The sequence below is a fragment of the Falco cherrug genome, chromosome 2 (assembly GCF_023634085.1).
Source record: "Falco cherrug isolate bFalChe1 chromosome 2, bFalChe1.pri, whole genome shotgun sequence".
Classification (NCBI taxonomy): Eukaryota; Metazoa; Chordata; class Aves; order Falconiformes; family Falconidae; genus Falco; species Falco cherrug.
The window spans coordinates 28,128,044-28,134,043 of NC_073698.1; positions in this window are offsets into that span (position 1 = coordinate 28,128,044).

The following is a 6,000-nucleotide window of genomic DNA, read 5'->3' on the forward strand; positions in this document are numbered from 1 at the left end:
AAAATAGTTAATTCATCATATTTATGCTTTTTGAAAAAGAGCAAGCCAAGGCCCACATAGGCTCTGAATATGTAATAAACCAAAATGAACATTTAAACCTAGAGTTTTCACTTTGCATTTTCAGAAAGGTTTTTTCTCTGTTTTGTTACTTATTTATTGAAAACCTTTCCTGAACTCCCATCACTGATGTGTCTGAATCATCAGCTTATAAATTGAGTCATTCCATTAATTTGGGCTTGATAATGTTCAGCCAAATCTACGGACAGTAAAACATATTCGTAGGCAAATTACCAGGAAAGAAATAAACAAGAAACTAGTAGACAAACTCTATTCCTAATAACTATAATTAGGCACCCTGTGGTTTTCTGAATTTTGTGTATTTTGATCTCAGTACAGTTTTTATTAGTGAAAGAATTGGTGTTACCCCATTAGGAGACTGATCATTTTCTAACGGACTTCTTTGCTTGGCCAGAATTCTTGTTAAATCCTACCTGTTTCAGGAGACTTTTCCGACATGCACTGCGACTAGGCATGGCAACAGGAAGGCAGCGGTGGGTGGGAAAGCTTGCCTCTCAGAGAGACATGGCATTGCAGTTCAGCTCATCTGGACCACGCGAGAAGCTGCAGCATTTGGCTCCAAGTTCAGACCTTAGCAGGCTTTAACCAGAAGTGACTTTGAACCTTTCTATGAGCTGGAACCTGTTACGGTACTCTTTGCTCAGTCTCTCCCTGGGATTTTAAGTGTGATTTAAGTAAGATTTAAGCTGAGCTGCACCCCAGCAGCCTTGCCCCATGGGAAATGGCATGCCCAGACACAGCAACACAGCTCCACACAGAAACACCCGAGAGCCCCAAGAACTCAGGCAAGCCTGTGTGGTCCAGTGTGGCGCTGATCGCAGGTCTTAGAACCGGGAAGCCACATCAGCCTGATGCTGAGCTCTGCTAACCTGTCTCCCTTCCTACAGGGCTCAGCATGCAGCCCTATGACACCTAATGCAAATCTAAACCTGTCCTGCTGTCCTTCCCAGATCTTCCTCCCATATGTTCCTGACCCTCCCCTTCAGCAGGCACTAGTGTGCCTCTCAGCAATAAACTGCTCCAGGGAGCTGCTCTGGCTGAAAAGAAGTTAATTTTTCATTTGCTTATATTTTCTACAGGGTTTATTTTTGTTCTGGATTGGTTCTCTGGGACGATTTATTGCATGGCCAATTTAGGCAAGAAAGCAAAAACATGAGGGTATACATAGGTGCCATTGAGATGTAGCCAGTGATTACAGCCACGTGGACTTCGCTCAGGCTGTCATGGAAGTTTGTTGCAATTAGAGTAACTGGCTTGTAGTTCCTGAGCTAGAGCACTCACAGATGCCATTGGTGTCTTCCCATAGAGCTGAGCAAACACAGGAAGAACTGACCTTTGAGGGAGCTTGCTATTTAGGTAAGTAACACAAGACAGTGAAAATAAAGGCTGTGCCTTCATTTACTTGAGGAGGCGGTGGCAAGGGGAATGTAATGATCATAACTGGTGAAATCTATTTACTAGACTCTGAGAATTTTCCAGCATAATTTTTTCAGCCTCCTGTCGTACAGAGCTGCAGTCGTTATACTAACTAAGCAGTTACAAGCAAGAGTTTAGTTGTTTCTGTTCCTGACCCTGCATCTAGAAGGAGTAAATTGGTCTGCTTGTTTTTAAGCATCCAATACTTTACATAATTGTCACCAAATTAATTTTTCTCTTGGTGACAGGTAACGTTGCTGAATTGAAGTTCAGGAGAGGGCACCATACAAACTGCTTACTAAGATGCATAAAATGTCACCTTTCCTTATCCTCATCTGCAGTGAGAAGCTATAGTCTTCTTTTGCTGAGTATTTGCTGGTGTGCATGTTGTCTGAGATACCAGTTTATGAATGCTGGATCTATGATCAGATTAGGATTATATAATGTTAGCATGGATAATACTAGGGTGGTAACAGTACTACTACTAGGTACAACAAAATATGACCTAGAAATCCCCATAAACATCAGCAAATTCAGTGTGAGCAGATACTTTGGAGCACAACACTAGTAAGTCCTCTCTCTTGTACAGGTTCCCTTTCGATGACTTTTTATCCTTCACAAGCAACAAGACAAGTCTTAGAATAAAGTAAGTTTTGAAAGAGCTGTTTGTAGCTTTTAAGATACATAAAATGGAAACACTTTCTGGGCCATTGTGAAAGTACTAACAAGTCCCATCTGTTCTCCCATGTTCATCAGGCATACCAGGGAAATTTATAAAGAATGATTGTTAACACAATCCATTTTAATCTCACTGTGCTTAATTTTTAAGATAGTTTTTAAATATCTTCAGATACATTTATCAGGATGCTGAAAATGTCAGAGAAGAGACAAGAACTTTTTTTCTCATAACTGGAGTTTCATAACTAGCTTTAAGCAAATGGTCTGAACTACATATCTTAAACTTTATCACATAGCATTACTTTTAGAAAGGTAACACACGTCAGAAAGAAAACTATTATAAACTGAATACATCCCGATATAGAAAAGGAGGGATGAGAAAAAGAAACAGCAATATGCTAAAGCTTGTGATCGTGTATTTTGGAAATTTTTTAGCCTGTATGCTAATAAACCTACAAATCAGAAAAAATCATCATAGAGCTTACAATTATCTTTTTTTGTTGTTAATAATTAGATTTTTGATGTGGTATCGTTAATATCTTCATGAAATTAAATAAGGAGATGTCACCATCAGTTTTGAAGAATTAAGCCTGTAAAAGCAAACAAAAATTCCTCTCATAACTGCAGATTGTTTCCATACAGTTGTCAAACTCCCTCCCAAAATGAAACATTTTAGATATTGAAATTAAAAATTACTTCTCGTCATCATTCTGCTTCCTCACAGCTTCCTTAGGACCTATTCTCCAAGTTACAGTGCAGGCAATTTTTTCTGATTTACACTTTTAGAATTAATGTACTGGCTCTAATGAAACCCTTTGTCAAAATAACTTCTCTCCTTCAAAACTCATTATAAATGTAATATCATTTCATTTCGGTTCACCTTAAAACGTAACTGTTTCCTAATACAAATTTGACTCCAGGATCCATAAAGTAGCTGCCTATTGTCTCAAATTAGTCTTATTATCTAGTTTGCCTGATAAAGAAGTTAACACTGTAGAGAAGCATGCAGAGCATGTGTAAGGAACCAAGAGCAATCCCATCACTGCAAGAAAAAGAGTAAAAGAAAAAGCTGTTATTTCTCATCAACACACAGAAAACTAGATTAGACAAAATGAGACATATGTCAATTATTTTAGGAGTAAGTTCTCTTCCCACCATTTGGCATCCACAGCATAATTACTAAAACATATTCCCAGAGCAAACCCAGGAAATTTAAAGAGTAACTAAGATATTTTACATGCTCATTAGTCTTTTTGTACATCATTAAAATGGCTCTGAATCCAATCTGCTTGAAGAACTGTATGCCTCAATAACAGAAAAGAAAGTAATAACTATAAAGATTTCCTCCTCAGATCTCAAAAGGTGGCAGGTATTTCAGACCAGCATCTGGTAGCATATTCCTCAGGCGTGTATAGTCATGGCTATCTGCAGCACTGGCACACTCTGGGACAGAATAATGTCTTTTTCCTATCTGCTCATGGCACCCAGACATAATCTCATCTTACATTTTTTAAACAGCCTCTGCTCATTGTGAGTTAAACCTACCTGTAGAGTAATTTAGCCAAATTCCTCTAAGCTATACTCATTTATAACATAAAGAAATCTGGCACCTCAGTACTAACAGAGCCCAGGAGATCTAATGAATTTTCTTAATGAAGTTTCTTGGAGGCCAAATGAAGTAAGTATTTTTCATGACTTATGGCTGTGGAGAGACCATGCTGCGCTGTGTGTCCTTTGCAGCTGCAGCTGCATTCAAAGGTGACCAAAGAGTGGTACCCACCTGCTAGAGGGAATAGCCCACCCTCGCTTAGCTTTAGTGTACGGAGTTCTGCAGCACCCCCGGCGGCGACTCAGCACTGTATAACCTCATCCTTCCACCCTGCTCTGCTCCCTACCTGAGTGTTCACCTGAAGTGGCCACAGTGAAGCCTGGGTCAGCTCAGCATTGCTGACACCAGTGGAGACACCAGCCGTGAAGCACAGTTCTGAGGCAGCACCAAGGACCAAGGACAGTCAGTCCTGTCCCCCATTCCCATACAAGTCTCTGTTTTCCCAGTTCATATGGGTCATGGCCCCACAGAGCCCTTCCTCTGCCCTTGCTGCTCTGGGCTCGCTGCTTTCAGCCTGGGAGACATAAAGGAAGACAATTTATGCAGGAAAAAGACCCTGCACCCAAAACCACACCTACCCAGGGTACCCATGCACACACACACCATCCATCAAGTCTGTGTCATACGTGCTTATTTAACCACAAACACACGACTGCTGATGGACCACTTCTTTACACATACCATATTTCTAAAGCATCTCAGACTGCACTCACTTAGAGATGAAGACTTGCAGCAGCTGATCCTCCCTACAGCTGAGAGGCTGGAGTGAATTAAGGTTTCTAAACCTGCTTAATGGAAGGATAGGGGGCTTGGCACTCCACAGCCCCTCAGGGACCTCTGTCCCGCTGCCCCAGGCTCTGGTGAGTACCATACCAACACACTGCAGTTACGGATCAGGAGGTCTCTGGATATAAATTCTCCATATATGGCTATTATACATTTTTTATAGAGTAAAATTTTCTGGTTGAAGTACCTGTTATTTGGCCTTACTGCCGACATAATTTACTTTGAAGTTAAAGAACAAGGAAAAAGAACGGACTGCAAGGAAAATGTATTCCACCGAGTGAAGCAAGTCCATTAAAGGTGAGTTCCTGAGCACTTTCAAGAATACTGTTCAAACTCTTCAATCATTTATCTCACCTGGATACACTGGTTCCTTGTGTTAAAAACTTCATAGGGACGTGCATTTTGCACTTAATGAGTAATGTGGCCTTTGCCGCATGAAAGGAAATTCATTTTAAAACACCCTTAATTATTACTGTGGTCAGCCTATGATGTTGCTAACTCAGCAGAGGGAAAAACAGTAGTGCAGAACGTGTGTTTGTTCTGGCAGTAACGTGATTTATATATTTACCCATATGCCAGACCAGGAAGGCAGCTGGCCCCAAACAGAATGACTTTCTGAGAGGAAGCCGTGCGGGTAGTGACCCTACTCTCGCTTTACTCAGTGGCAATATCTTGTCTGGAGGCTTCTGCTTATCAAAGTAGGAGAGAGTCATGACACGTGAAACACTAAGCACTTAAACTCGCCATCAGTAAGCACCAAAGGGAAGGAGTACCGATTAAATCCAAGCTCACTTGTGACCAAAGGGGATTTCTGCAGCCTCAGGTATGTGAGATTGGGTTTGACGGCCACAGGCGCTTGCCTGAATCTAATACTGAAGTCAACCTTAAAGAAAAGAAGACTCAGCCACTAGTGAGGCTTGTGCCTGTGCTTTAGGTGGTAGCTGAGGTCTGATGAGCCATGTGGCAATGTGAGATGACACAGGAATACATGTTGCATGGGGCAGGTATTACAGTGGATAAGGAATTTTTGAAGTGGCCTTGTTTGCCTCATTTTTGACTTTCTCCCTCAATACGACTGCCTTCTGGCAGAGAACAATTTCCTGTAAAACAGGAGAAAATGAGGCCATGCCGTGCATAAACTGTGAGTCACTGATGACCCGTTACCCTACATGAGAACTGACATGATGTAAGTTGAAGATGTTACTTCTGCTGAGAGCTGTGGTGCAGTGAAGCCAAGGGACTTGTATGTGTACAAGTCTGTAGGGATAAGCACAGAGAAGGGAAGTCCTGCTCTCTGGACACTTCGTGACTCCCATGTCAAACATCCCAGGGCCTCTCAAGTCCCAGGCAGGCACCCCACCGCCTGACCTGCAGGGCTGTGCTCACACCCGCTCTCACTCTGATACAGAAAGAAATCTCTCTCTTCTGTCCCC